Raw genomic sequence first — 16368 nt, forward strand, 5'->3', positions numbered from 1 at the left:
ATAGCAGGCTAAAAACAACATGGCCACCGAGTAGGGGTTGCTAAGGGGGGAAGCTCAGTGGGAGACATGTAACTAAGCATTAGTAGGCAATCCTATGTAAATGAGTGTTAGGATACTGAATTGCACTTTTACATAGCAAATGAGCACATTCCCTGGAGTGTAGGAGTAGGATAAGGGGAGTAACAGAGTAGGAGATAGGTGACATCACAGGGGGGTATGTATGAAAGAAGTGAAACTCATTGGAGCAGAGTGGCATGTGAAAGCTGTCAGTTAGACATCATGGAAAGAGGTGTGTCAACAGGTAGACAAGGGAAAGCCAAGAAATGGAAGGTGTACACTGTGGATAACACCAAAGTTTCTTGCTGAGCGTGCTTGCGCGCGTGTGCACGCTGGGAAGCCCGAGTAAGATGGAGTGCACGTGTGTAAGCGTGAGTGCGCGTGTTTAAGTCAGAGTAAGCATGTATAAGGCTGTTTAAAGAATTATAAGTGTGTTTTAACCCGAATAAGCAAGTTGTAGTCCATCTAAGCATGTGTGCATGCGTGTTAGCTGCTGTGCGCGTGTTTGCCCTTGTATGCGCGTCGCTCCCCCCTGAGGAAACAGACAGGAAAAAGGAAGCACAACAAATAGTAGGAAGCTACCAGGGAATACTAGCAGAGCTAGCAGGTGAAAACAATCAGAATCAGGCAATTACACAAGCAGAACAGTAGCCCAGCCCAGCACTGAAAACTCTGCAAATAACAGTGCAGTATGTGTCTCTCAAGAGACACTGCAACACTGGAGTAAGCTACTAGAAGTGAAAACTGTAAAAGCTTCACTCAGACAAAAAATGCTAGGGGCTGCCATAGCTGTTATAAGGCGATATATGCAACATGTTGAGGGTGGTGACAATGCAAATGCTGCTGGACAACCCACAGTGAGGAGACGGAGAAGAGTATACAGGCCCAGGGTCACCTACCAGGGGTTACTTGAGCTGGAGATAGTGGAGCACTATAGAGTTGATAGAGACCTCCTGCAGCAAATTGTTGAGCTGTGCAGGCCACGCCTCACACACAGAACCAACAGAGGGGAACCCATCCCAGTGGAAACCAAGGTATGTGTTGGCCTAAGAATACGAGCAACAGGTACCTTCCAGAGACCAACTGGTGATATGATGGGGATATCACAGGCATCAGCATCCAGGGTACTGCACCAGTTCCTGGATGCCATGTCAGCACATGTCAGTGATCATGTATATTTCCCCAATTCCCGTGAGGTATTGGCCAGCAATATGCGTCTCTTCCAGCAAATAGCGGAATACCCTGAGGTAGTGGGTGCAATAGACTGCACGCATATATGCATCAAAGCACCAGCCGGTGAGCGGGGTAGAGCCTACATTAACCGCAAGGGCTTCCCCTCCATCAACTGCCAGGTTGTGTGTGATGTCCAGGGCATAATAATGAATGTGTGTGCTAGCTGCCCTGGAAGCTACCATGATTCCCATATCTGGCATCTGACACAGCTGTACCAGACATTTGCCAATGGGGACATCCCACATGGTCACCTATTGGGGGATGCTGGCTATGCACTGGAGCCGTGGCTGATGACACCCATCAGAAATGCACACACACCTGAACAGGAATGCCATAATGAGGCACACGCACAAACACGTAATGTAATAGAGCATGTGTTTGGGCTGCTCAAGTCATGGTTCCGGTGCCTGGACACATCTGGTGGAGCCTTGCAGTACTCACCAACTACATGTACCCAAATTGTCATGGTATGTGCTGGCTAAATAATATGATTCTGCAAAAACAGCTGCAGCAGGACCAGCATAGGCCCGGCCCAAACAGCCCCCCACCATTGCCAAGGCCATCACAGGCAGAGCGTGACTCGGAGGAGGAACAACTTGAGCCTGTCCCAGTAGGCAGAAGGAGGCATGCCCAGTATGCCTTGGCCTTGGCAAAGAGGCAACGCATAGCACATACACTGGTGCAGTAGGAACCCTGGAAATGATACCTCTCTCTGACTCACACATATAGTAAAAGGGATGCCTAAGTTGACACAACCTGCTTTCAAACATGTACAGGGAGTGTAGTATGTGCATCCAACATAGGCAGCCCTGCAGCACCACCTGAGGCATGATTGCCATGTGTTAAGCAATGTAACACCAGGTAGTATATGCAAACTTGATGACCCATGAATAACATCCTACCCTCACCAAGCATGATGCCACAATATGAAGACAAGATGATCAATTACAACAATTGGCTTAAGTATTGTTGTTAGTCAAAGGGGATCCAATGCCTGTCAGCCTGGGATGAAATGCTGAGCAAGACACGATGCTCAGCTAGGGATGGCTTGCACCTATCACCCCTGGCTTTTTGGATACTGGGAAAGGCTGTTGTCACCCCCATAGTGCCTTGAATAGGTAAGGCTCAAAACACAAACTCACCTCCATAGGTATCACTAGGGATACGAAACTAGAAGTAATGCTACCCAATGCCAGAAGTCTAAACTGCAAGATGCATGCAGTCCAAACTCTCCTCAGCATGGAGAATGTTGATATCTGTGCAGTAACAGAAACCTGGTTCAAGGCTCCTAAGAGCACCCTGGCACTACCAGGTTACACCTCATACCATGCTTTACAGCCCCAAAACATGGAACAAACTACAAAAGGAGGGCGAGTATCAATAATTGTCAAGGATAACCACACCCCCAGGTTGGTGCCACAGCATGAAGCAGCACAGACTATCCACGTGCAAGTAACAGTGGCTAAAATTGCCTCCCAGTTCGTAGCCTGCTACAGACCACCCTCCTAAATCCAGGAACCCCACTTGGCCTACTTGAGAACACATGAAAATATGAAGGTCTCTCCAAACAACATTATATTGGGTGACTGCAACTACCCAAACAGACTGGGAGCATTATTCTAGCTCCAACACCCTAGGCCAAAGGTTCCTAGACTTCATAAACCAAAATGCTATGGAACAACTTGTCACCACTCCCACAAGAGGGGTAAATATACTGGACCTGATAATCACCAACATGGGGACTCTATGGCCAAGACGAGAAGTGTATCCCTCACTGGTAAGATCAGACCATACAGTAATCTCACAGGATATTCACATCCTGACCCCAGTTCCTGGCCAGAAAACCACAGTGAAAAACATGTGTAAAGCAAATTATGCACTCCTCCAAAATGAGGTGGAATCCATTAAAGCCCTTGTGCCTGTGGAAAATATGTCCCAGACCTCAGAACCCTTTATGAATGCATTCTATGAACACCTTCAGGAATGCATGGATTATGCAATCCCAAATAAAACCAAGACCCAATCCTCCAAAGGCAGGCATCCTGTCTGGTGAACCCCAGTCATTAACAAACCATGGAAGAGAAGGAGGAAGCTACTACATGATAGTGCAAAACCCAAAAAGGGAAGGCATCACTGATCAGTATTATGACAAAAAACTATGGCCACACATAAAATCTTCTAAGGACAGCTATGAGATAAAAATTGTACAGGACACTAAGGATAATCACAAAGCTTTCTTTACTGCTGGTAGGAACCTGGGTGGGAATTCCCAGATATGCTCAGAATTAGTCCAAAATGACAAACAATACACCAAACCCACAGACATTGCCAACATCCGACCTGACAGGTTCAGTGCAAACTCCCCCCCCCCCCACCAAAAGGCCAGATATCTATCCCAGCAGAGTGCTGGCCCCCTGACATCACAGATGCTCAGGTAACAGCCAGTATCCCTAAAGCAAAACACACAACATCAATGGGACCAGATGGTGTCCCGGGCTGCATCCAACATGAAGTCCAAGAAGAACTTGAACACCAAATAAAACTACTGCTCAATCTCAGCCTTACCACAGGATATGTACCCAAACAGCAGTGTTCAGCAACAGTGGTCCCTCTCCACAAAGGTGGTGCCTGAATGGATCAAGCAAACTATCACCCCAGAATCCTGACTAGCATGGTCTGCAAAGCTATGGAAAGGATCATCATGGACCTCAGAAATAAAGATATTGGGGACCTACAGACACTGGACCCTACCCAGTGTGGCTTTCTTAAGGGCAGATCCTGCCCCTTAAACCTGGTTGGGTCATTTGAAACAGTTACCAAGGCCATTGATGAGGGGAAGGTAGTCCACACAGCCTACCTGGACCTTGCAAAAGCCTTCCATACAATACCCCACGTGGTCATTATAGATAAGCTCATCAGCTTAAATATAAACCCCTATGTCACTAGATGGGTTGCAAACTGGCTCAAGGACAGAACTGACATGGTCAGAAATGTTGGAGCCATGTCAGAGTCCAAACCAGCTACAACTGGCATCCCACAAGGTTCGGACCTGGGACCCCCCTGTTTGGTATATATTTCTCGGAGGTACAGGCCAACATGGAAGGACTGTGTCTGAACAAGTTTGCAGATGACTACAAACTGGGCGCCATATCTGACCCTCCAGCTGACACAAGCATCCTACAAAAGGGCCTCATAGAAACAGACAACTGGTGCCACAGCCATGTCATCAAGCTAAACACAAAAAAGTGTATAGTCATCCCCTTTGGAAAAACAGTAAGTGCCCACCAATTACCACATAGGTGGTAACCCATTAAGTACAGAAGAAGTAATAAGAGACCTGGGGACACAAGTTGATAGAAATCACGCATTTGCCAACCATGTGGCTGTAGTGGTTATAAAAACATTTCATATACCCACCTAATCATGAAGGTATTCACATCTAGATCAGGGGAGGTCATCGTGCCTCTTCAGTCATCCTTCATCAGGCTCACAATTGAGTACAATGCCCCTTGTGGGATGTACCTTAGCAGACACCTCCAGCAACAGGAAAGACCCCAAATCTGCCTGATTAAACAAACTGCAGCTCCACACAGTGGCATACTGCCTGCCCAGAGGCGATCTGTGCCTGGTGTATAAAGCCATGTCCAACCTGGAATCACTGCACATGCTGTACCTTGTAAAATCTGAATCCCATTGAGCTATGCACATGAGAGACCTGAACCTCAGCACTGAAATAATTAGGACATGCTGTAGTGATTGATCCATAACCCAGAAGCTCCCTCCACTCTTGAGTAAATTCACAGTCCAGGTTAGCTAGAGAGTCCCTCATTGACTCTCTTCAAGAGGAATCTTGATGAGTGGATGGCAGATTGTAGGTTTACCCTGGGTATCACTTTTATGTTACAGTTAGACAGAGGCACAGTATACTAACCTTGAAAAATGTCATGGCAAACTCCAGTTAAAATGTGTGTTGAAGGACAAACACACTCTGACTAGGATTAGAAATGCCCTAGGGCACATAGCCTAGTGTTTGTCAATGTCCACCCAAGTTGCGGAATACACTAGTAATGTTGGACAAGCCTGGTTTAAGTAGGCCATAGCTGAACAAAATGCAACATGGTCATACCTTAGTCTGGTGTGCTCAGTATGAATATTTAAAGCAGTGATGGGACTCAAATCCAGGATACTGTGCACCAGAGTGAATGGACTGAACCACTACACTATGACAATACTACAGTGTTTGGTCAGTATGAAAGAATGTTGACAAGTGTATGCAAACTGTCCCATGAAAACCCTGAAGGCACAGCATAATCCCTGTTGGGTTCAGACACAAAGCCGTTGGGCAGTAAGAACACAACATGACTTCCAACACACACACTATAATGTCAAATATTGTTTAAGTTCACACACAACCGCAAATGTAGTCGACCTCAGATCTCAACATATGGAAAGGTCACACTGGGCATGCTCACACACTTTGATAAATGAGACATATGTCAGGCAACAAACCATGGAAAGCCTGAACTGGGCATGCTCACACACTTAGGCCATGTCTCAGTATAGCAGTCAACCACACATATCTGGCATTTGTATGTGTTAAGCCAGGAACCTCCCACAATACAGCAATCTGCCCAGTGCACACAGTTAAATGACAACAGAGACATAAGTAATATACTGGAACCCTGCCATGATCAAACATCTTCCACAGATGCACAAGTTGTTCATAGAAACAGGGAAAGCTATGGCAATAAAGACCTGCAAACAGTTTATCAGCAACAAATATTGTGCATCCCAAACATAAACATATGGGTGCAGAGGTCGATACTAGGCTGTTTGCCCTAGGGAATACATAAGCCTAGCCAGAGTGTATTTGGCGTCTGCCTCCCCAGTACAGTAGTCTACTGTGCCTCTGTAAAGTAGGTCACAGAAGGCACTGTTTAAGGCTAGTTTGCTGTGCCTCCATCAAGCAGGGACACAGTGGAGATCCCAGGGGTTGAATTTGCAATGTCACATCCATGTGGCTGGAGTTGGCTGGAAGAGGGTTGGCGAGGGGCTATGTCTAACATTAATTGGGATTCAATTCCAGACTGAGGGGAGCCTTATCTGTAGTGTCTGGGCAATTTCACTGTTAAAACTTGCAAGTGATGATTTTGAGGGATTGAATTGTCCTGCCAATACTGTTCAGAGATGTCCACACTCTGTGGGATATTGCTCTGTTATGTATTAGCTCACTCCTTCTGTTGTACAGCTTATATATGGCTGGTGTCAACCAGACAGGTCTCCTGTTGTGGAGGAGTCTTGGTTTTATTTGGGATAGCATGATCAATGAAAACCTGCAGGTGCTCATAGAATGCATTTGTAAAGGAATCTTCAGATTGGGCTGTATAATCCTCCAGCACAGGGCCTTTGAAGTATTCTACCCCAGTCTTCACAAGTGCAAAGTCTGCTTTTGAGAAATACTTTGTTAGCAGTGATTTCCTTGCCTGGGGGTGGGGATGGGATATGGGCGTCCAGGGAAAGTTGGTTATGGTCATATCTTAACAATGGTGGTCTACCTCTGGTGTGGAACATAGAGTCCCCATGTTGGCGATGGTCAGGTCCAATATGTATTCCCCCTTGTGGCTGTGGTGACTGGTTCTGCCATAGCACATGGATTCACAAATTGTAGTGGCTGTAGGGTGATGTTGTTGAGGCCTGAGTAGTTCCCCCAGTCAATATTCCTGTACCTGAAGTTAACCACTGTAATGGTGTATCTGAACACTTTCATATCCTACACTGTTCCCAGGGAAGCCAAGTGTGGCTCCTGGATATGGGGGGGGGGTGGTGGTGGTCTGAACTACACACCAAACCAAAAGGCAGTTTTGCACAATGGTAGTTGTATATGTATGGCCTGTCATGCTTAGTGCAGTGGTAACAACCCGGAGGTGTGTGTATCTGTGATGTATATGGATACACTCCCTGGTTGTGTTGTGTGTTACAAGTCCTGTGTTCACGAAGCATGGTATAAAACATAACCAGGCAGTGCTGATGTGCATATGTGACCCTGAACTAGGCATCTGTTAATGCATATATATTGTTATCCCCCATACTGAGGGATAGTAATAGATGTACATACCTCTTTGTAAAAACTGATGTCAGCACCCTATAAATACTGCAGGAGAAGAAAAGCCACCCAGTAATGCGAACAGCGTGCTGTGCTAATGTGTCTCTCTCAAGTGCCATAACATAGGTAGGGGTTTGAATCCTGCAAATGCTCAGTGTGTGTGTGTTTGGGGGGGGGTGTATATGTGTGCAATTCTCTTTGAAAAAAATGTCCCTTTTGACAACTGGAATAACACACTACATGATGTACATTCCTCTTTGTAAAGACTGATGATGTCAGCACCCTATAAGTACAGCAGGAGAAGAGTAGCCACCCAGTATTGCGAATAGCGCGCTGTGCTAATGCATCTTTCTCAAGTGTCATAACATAGGTAGGGGTTTGAATCCTGTAAATGCTCAGTGTGTGTTGGGGGGGCAGAGGGTGTGCATGTGTGTAATTCTCTTTGAAAGAAACGTCCCATTTGACAACTGGAATAACACACTACATGATGTACATTCCTCTTTGTAAAGACTGATGATGTCAGCACCCTAAAAGTACAGCAGGAGAAGAAAAACCACCCAGTAATGCGAATAGTGCACTGCGCTAAAGCATCTCTCTCAAGTGTCATAACATAGTTAGGTAGGGGTTTGAATCCTACAAAAGCCATATGTGTGTTTGTCACACAGTTTGTCAATGTGTGGTGTGTTTTGCTTTTATTATTGTATGACATATAATTATAACAGTAATTGCAATGCACACATCAGGTATGTGGGTGCCACATACAGTTATGTACCTGTGACCTGCAATAGTTCCTATGTGTGAAGCCTGCCTCATATGAATACAGTTGTTACCTTTGCCAACATGTGCTGCAGATTCCCAGACCATACGCCACACATGTATGTTGATGACAATGCAGGCTACTGCAGTGATCTGTGTCCTAGGCCAACTGGGTGACACACAGTCATGAAAGCTGTGATATATTAATGTGGGTGAGGGTTCATGTCTGGAGTATATGTCACACATGTTATAACACAGCAAAGTCTGTGAGTAATGGACATCCAGTGTAGGTGTATGGCAACTGTTGCTGATATGCATAAAGACACCTGCTTGCTTAGGTGATACACCAAGGGACTGCACAATACCTTTGGAAATGTGAATATCACAGGATAGACAAGAAAACACTTGTCCATATGTACACACCATTACCCGTTCTACATGATGGGTGCTGCCACCTACATGGTACTATTGGAATACTATATTACGTACATGCTGATGACAAAGTTACAGTTGTGTTACAGTAATAGAGCATGGCTTGGACAACAGGTATCTGTCTGTAGGATACCCTTATGGTGGTCATGTGTGTCATGTGCAGAATGCATTGTAGGCCACTGTATGCATTTCCAGTCATGGATGAACATATCCCTAGTGTGCTGGCATGTACGTGAGACTGCTATATGGCAAACAGTATTCTTCCCAGGGATGTGTGGGGCTCAGTAAGAATGGCTACATGGTATAGTGTAGTACTGCAGGGATATCACTGACACTGGGTTTCCTACATCTGCGTATCAGTTGAGGATACATCATGTAATAGGTTAATAGGTTCATACTAGGCTATCTGCCCTAGGGCAGTTATAAGCCTAGCCAGACTGTGTTTGGCTTTTGCCACCCATTTTAAATGAATTTTGCTATGGCCTTTTTCCAGGTTAGTATACTCTGCCTCTGTGTAACAGTGACACAGAAGTGAGACGTTTGTGCTGAACCTGTCAGCAATGATGTTGGCAATGTATGTGGCTTACGTGTATTCTTTGTCATTTAGGACTACTTCTGAGCATATCTGGGAATTCCCACCCAGATTCCTAACATAACTAAAGAAAGCCTTGTGAGTATCCTTAGTGTCTTGTGCAATTATTCTCTTGAAGCTGGCCTTAGACGATTTTATGAGTGCCCGTATTTTGTTCCAAATACTGATCAGAGATGCCTTCCCTTTGTGGGATATTGCTCAATCATGTAGTAGCTACCTCCTTCTATTGTTTTCTGTTATGTGGCTGGGGTCCACCAGAAAGGATGCCTGTCTTTGGAGGACTGGGTCTTGGTTATATTTGGAATTGCATGATCTGTGCATTCCTGAAGGTATTCATAGAATGCGTTTATAAAGGATTCAGCAGTGTGGGCTGTATTTTCCACAGGCCTGGGGGCTTTGAAAGATTCCACTTCTGTCTCGGTTTTGAGGTGTGTGGAATATGCTTTAGACAACTTTTCACTGTGGTTTTCTGGGCAGGGGCTGAGGTTGGTATGTGAATATACAGTGAGATTACTCTATGGTCTGATCTTACCAGTGAGGGATACACCTCTGGTCTGGAGCATAGAGTCCCCTTGTTGGTGATGATCAGGTGCAGTATGTTTTCCCCTCTTGTGGGAGTGGTAACAAGTTGTTCCATAGCATTTGAGTTTATGAATTCTAGGAACCTTCGGCCTAGGGTGTTGGAGCTACAGTAATGCTCCCAGTCTATGTGTGGGTAGAGGAAGTTGCCCAATATAATGTTGTTTGGAGAGACCTTCATATATTCATGTGATCTTAAGTAGGCCAGGTGGGGTTCCTGGGTTTGGGAGGGTGATCTGTAGCAGGCTATGGACTGGAAGGCAGTTTTACCCACTGTTAGTTGCACGTGGATAGTCTGTGATGCTTCATGCTGGGCACCAACCTGGGGGTGTGGGTATCTCTGACAATTATTGATACTCACCCCCTTTCGTAGTTAGTTCCATGTTTTGGGGCTGTAAAGCATGGTATGAGGTGTAACCTGGTAGTGCTAGGGTGCTCTTGGGAGCCTTGAACCAGGTTTCTGTTACTGCACAGATATCAACATTCTCCATGCTGAGTAGAGTTTGGACTGCATGCATCTTACGGTTTAGATGTCTGGCAGTGAGTATCATTACTTCTAGTTTCTTATCCCTTGTGATACCTATGTAGGTGGGTTTGTGTTTTGAGCCTTACCACCAGAATGCAAACCATTGACATTGGTAAACCGTATGACCCATAGCATACTGTCAAACCATGTCATACGTACATGTGACCCCAGGTGAGACATATGTGTAGTACAACACAAAGTGGCCACCAATATGAACTACAATGTGTGACTACTGTGTCACATGGTGCATGTCACCCTTGCCATGTGTGCACTTCGCATCTACATGCAGAGAATGCAACTCCACCTTGTTCACAAATGTACACCTGCAACTGTGTGCTGCAAACATCACACATGTACTGTCCAGTCCACAACACATGCAGGCACAGGTACACACAACTGCCATTGTGCAGACATTACACATTTGGAATTAACACTGGTGTATAAAAAACTACAATGACAATCATAGTGTTAATGCATCAGGCATGCTGAGATATACCCACAATGATATCATTACACTGTACTGTGAACAACATGATAATATTACTACAGTGCTATGTAGTCACCCTGTGCATCAACACCATGCTATCCTGTCCTTGCATCAATGTTACAGATTGCAGGAGGTGGCACAGTTTCATCATATGCACAGGGTGTGTACTTGGTTTGCCAGAGTCTGCCATTGACACATCCAATCGACATGTATGTGTGTGTGTGTGTGTGTTAGTGAGGAACAATAGTACAACATGGGGCAATGTTGATGCGGTGTGTGTGTATATGTGTTAGCCCTAGGTGTTAGCATTATGCATGTGTGTATGCATGCACACAGTTCCACCACATGGCTGCCATATACGGGTGTTTGTGGACAGCCACAGACTGTACCTGCCAGGTCATACAGATCACTGTCTCTGGCCATGGACACAGTACCTGTGCCTGGCAGGGGTGCTACGGACAGTATCAGGTACTAAGCCAGACTGGGTACTGTCATCATAAGCAGTGGGTTGCTGACTGGACACATGTCCCTGCTGGGACTGTCCAAAGCCATGTGCACGTGGTCTTCTAGGACGGTCTGATGACAGCACAGACCTAGCATTGCTGGGGCTGGTACTGCACTGTGGGAGTGGCTGCGGGTTTGTTGTCATCCGCGACGACTGCCAGCTGCTGATGTTGCTGGCATACGTCCACATCGACGACTCAACCGTCCTGCATTGCCATGGCTCATGGACATGAAGTTGTGGAACAGATCTAATGTGTCCCCCCAATGTCTATCAATGACCTCGCCGACAGTACGGATGGCAGCCGCAATGTCACGCATAGTGTCATTCATAGCAGTGCGATCTGCTCTAAGCTCCCTCAGACCCTGTCTGGTGTACAGTTCCATACATGCCTGTGCCTGCATTACAGCCCGGAACATAGCTGAGGTTGAAAGACCTCTGTGGGCATGTCTGACAGGGGCAGTACAACCACGGATGCTCCCATGAGAACCCCTGGACATCTGCCTGTGTGGTACCATGTCAGGACTCTGGCCATGGCAGCTGTGAGGGGATGCATGTGCCACTGATACCACATTACCCTGGTCAATGGTTTGGCTGCTGTGTACTGTCGATTGGCTGACCAACAACAGACCCTGTCACACCTCCCTGTGCCATTATGCATGTATCATCATTATCACTATCACCAGCAGTGGCTTCAGGCTCCCTGCTGCATGCCAACAGAGCAACACCAGAACCTGTGAGAGGAAGACAGGAAACACAGTTTACAATGTGTACACAATGTTACCACACATGCACACGGGCACACATGCACACATGCACACATGCACACAGGCACACATGCACACGGGCACACATGCACAAAGGCACACATGCACATGGGCAGACATGCACAAAGGCACACATGCACACGGGCACACATACACACATGCACACATGCACATGGGCACATGCACACGGGCACACATGTACACATTCACACATGCACACGGGCACACATGCACACATGCATGCATGCACACATGCACACGGGCACACATGCACAAAGGCACACATGCACACGGGTGCCCATGCACACATGCACATGGGCACACATGCACAAAGGCACACGGGCACACATGCACAAAGGCACACATGCACACGGGCACACATACACACATGCACACATGCACACGGGCACATATGCACACATGCACATGGGCACACATGCACAAAGGCACACATGCACATGGGCACACATGCACACATGCACACGGGCACACATGCACACATGCACACATGCACACATGCACATGGGCACACTGGCACACATGCACACTACTCAGTAGAGCACATACAAACACACACACACCTGCAATCCAACACATACACAATACTGTTTGAGGGTATTATTAGTATTAATATTAAAATTACTATTAATAGTATTGTTATTACACACTCACCAGCATGGATTGGCTGCATTGCTGTTACTCCAGAGGGACCTGCACAAATAAGAGAGTTATTGTCAGTGGCTACAACTGTGCCATTGATACTGTGAGTATGCTACAGTACAATAGTACAACAGTTGGCTTTCACAGGTGTAGTGATGCTATTCAGAATATCAATCTTGCACAAGAATAGGCAGGATAACAGCTACACACACACAGTACACATCTCACACATGCATAAACTACCAGTGCAGGGAACAGTCAACTACAGATATGGCATGTTACCTGCACACTCCATGTCCACATGCTGGGTGGCTCCAACCTCCATCATGACACCTGATACACTTGTAATAGGTGACTCTATTGTCAGGCACACTGATGTCCCGCTCACCAGGCTGAACAAGGAGAAGGTCACGGTGAGCTGCCTGTCAGGTGCTAGGATCCGCCACATAACACAAGCACTCAGGTCACTCCAAGGCAAGTACAAATATGACTCGGTCATTGTCCATGTTGGTGTGAATGACCTGAGACGTACCTCCCTGGACTACATGAAAAGAGACATAGAGGAACTCTCTGAGCATGTAGCCCAGGCCGGTATGACCCTGACCTTGAGTAGCATCTTACACTCACCAAGAATGATGCCACAATATGAAGACAAGATGATCAATTTCAACAATTGGCTTAAGTATTGGTGTCATTCAAAGGGGATCCAATGCCTGTCAGCCTGGGATGACATGCTCGACAAGCCATGATGCTTCTCTAGGGACGGCTTGCACCTGTCACCCCTGGGCTTTTGGATATTAAGGCTCAAAAGACAAACCCACCTCCATAGGTATCACAAGGGATAAGAAACTAAGAGTAATGCTACTCAATGCCAGAAGTCTAAACCTCAAGATGCACACTTTTCGAAACTCTCCTTAGCATGGAGAACATCGATATCTGTGCAGTAACAGAAACCTGGTTCAAGACTCCCGAGAGCACCCCAGCACTACCAGGTTATACCTCATACCATGCTCTTCGGCCCCAAAACTTGGACCAAACCACAAAAGGAGGGGGAGTATCAATATTCCTCAAAGATACCCACACCTCCAGGTTGGTGGCACAGCACAAAGCATCAGAGACTATCCATGTGCAACTAACAGTGGGTAAAACTGCCTTCCAGTTTATAGCCTGCTACAGACCACCTTCCCAAACCCAGGAACCCCACTCGGCATTCCTGAGAACACTGGAAAATATGAAGGTCTCTCCAAACACCATTATATTGGGCGACTTCAACTACCCAAACATAGACTGGGAGCATTACTCTAGCTCCAACACCCTAGCCCAAAGGTTCCTAGAATTTATAAACTCAAATGCTATGGAACAACTTGTTACCACTCCCACAAGAGGGGAAAACATACTGGACCTGATCATCACCAACATGGGGACTCTATGCTCCGGACCAGAAGTGTATCCCTCACTGATAAGATCAGACCATAAATAATCTCACTGGATATTCACATCCCGACTCCACCCCTTGCCCAGAAAACCACAGTGAAAAACTTCTCTAAAGCAAATTTCACACTCCTGAAAACTGAGGTGGAATCATTTAAAGCCCCCGAGCCTGTGGAAAATATGGCCCAGACCGCAGAATCCTTTACAAACACATTCTATGAACACCTTCAGGAATGCATGGATCATGCAATCCCAAATAAAACCAAGACCCACTCCTCCAAAGGCAGATGTCCTGTCTGGTGGACCCCAGCCATAAACAAACTATACAACAGAATGAGGAAGCTACTACATGATAGAGCAAAATCCCAAAAAGGGAAGGCATCTCTGATCAGTATTAGCAAAAAACTATGGGCACTCATAAAATCATCTAAGGTCAGCTTCGAGAGAAAAATTGCACAGGACACTAAGGATAATCACAAGGTTTTCTTTAGTTATGTTAGGAACCTGGGTGGGAATTCCCAGATATGCTCAGAATTAGTCCAAAATGACAAAAAATACATCGAACCCACAGACATTGCCAACATCCTAGCTGACAGGTTCAGCGCAAACCCCCCCCCCCATCAAAAAGGCAAATATCTATCCCAGCAGAGTGCTGCCCCCCTGACATCTCAGATGCTCAGGTAAGAGCCGCCCTCTCCAAAGCAAAAAACACAGCATTAATGGGACCAGACGGTGTCCCGGGCTGCATCTTACATGAACTCCAAGAAGAGCTAAACCCAAACATAAAACTACTGTTCAATCTCAGCCTTACTATAGGATATGTACCCAAAGAGTGGCGTACAGCAACAGTGGTCCCTCTCCACAAAGGTGGTGCCTCAACGGATGCTGGAAACTATCGCCCCATAAGCCTGACTAGCTTGATCTGCAAAGCTATGGAAAAGATCATCATGGACCTCATAAATAAAGATATTGGGGACCTAAGACACTGGATCCTACCCAGTTCGGCTTTGTTAAAGGCAGATCCTGCCTCTTAAACCTGGTCGATTTCTTTGAAACAGTCACCAAGGCCATTGACAAGAGGAAGGTGGTCCACACAGCCTACCCAGACCTCGTAAAAGCCTTCAATACAATACACCACTCGGGCATTATAGATAAGCTCACCAGATAAATATAAACCCCTATGTCACTAGATGGGTTGCAAACTGGCTCAAGGACAGAACCCACATGGTTAGAATTGCTGGAGCCATGTCAGACTCCAAACCAGTTACAAGTGGCGTCCCACAAGGCTCAGTCCTGGGACCTCTCTTGTTCGGTATATATTTCTCGGAGGTACAGGCCAACACGGAAGGACTGTGGCTGACCAAGTTCGCAGATGACTGCAAACTGGACACCATAATCGACTCTCCAGCCGACACAAGCATCCTCCAAAAGGGCCTCATAGAAACAAACAACTGGTGCCAGAGCCATGGCCTCAAGCTAAACGCCAAAAAGTGTATAGTCATCCCCTTTGGCAAAAACAAAGTGCCCACAAATTACCACATAGGTGGTAATCCATTAAGTACAGAAGAAGTAATTAGGGACCTGGGGACCAAGTTGATAGCAATCTCTCATTTGACAACCACGTGACCAAAGTGGCTAGAAAAACATTTTATATAGCCCACCTAATCATGAAGGGGTTCACATCTAGATCAGGGGAGGTCATCCTGCCTCTTTACTCATCCCTCATCAGGCCCATAATTGAGTACAATGCCCCTTTTGGGATGTACCTTACCAGACACCTGCATCAACTGGAAAGACCCCAAAAGTACCTCACCACGAGGATCAAAGGGCTCAAACAGATGCCATATGCTGCCCGGTTAAAGAAACTCCAGCTCTACTCAGTGGCATACCACCTGCTCAGAGGCGATCTGTGCCTGACATATAAAGCCATGTCCAACCCAGAATTAATGGACATGCTGCACCTCAGAAAATCCAAATCCCATTGAGCTATGTGCTCGAGAGACTTGAACCTCAGCACTGAAATAAATAGGACATGCTGGAGGGACAGATTCATAACCCAGAGGCTCCCTTCACTCTGGAATAAAATCTTAGTCCAGGTTAGGCAGAGTCCCTCATTGACTCTCTTCAAGAGGAATCTTGATGAGTGGATGGGAGATCGTAAGTTTACCCCGGATATCACTTCTGTGTCACTGTTAGACAGAGGCACAGTATACTAACCTCGAAAAAGGGCATAGCAATATTAA

Source organism: Protopterus annectens, chromosome 1.part0 (assembly GCF_019279795.1).
Source record: "Protopterus annectens isolate FY-2018-M chromosome 1.part0, PAN1.0, whole genome shotgun sequence".
Lineage (NCBI taxonomy): Eukaryota > Metazoa > Chordata > Ceratodontiformes > Protopteridae > Protopterus > Protopterus annectens.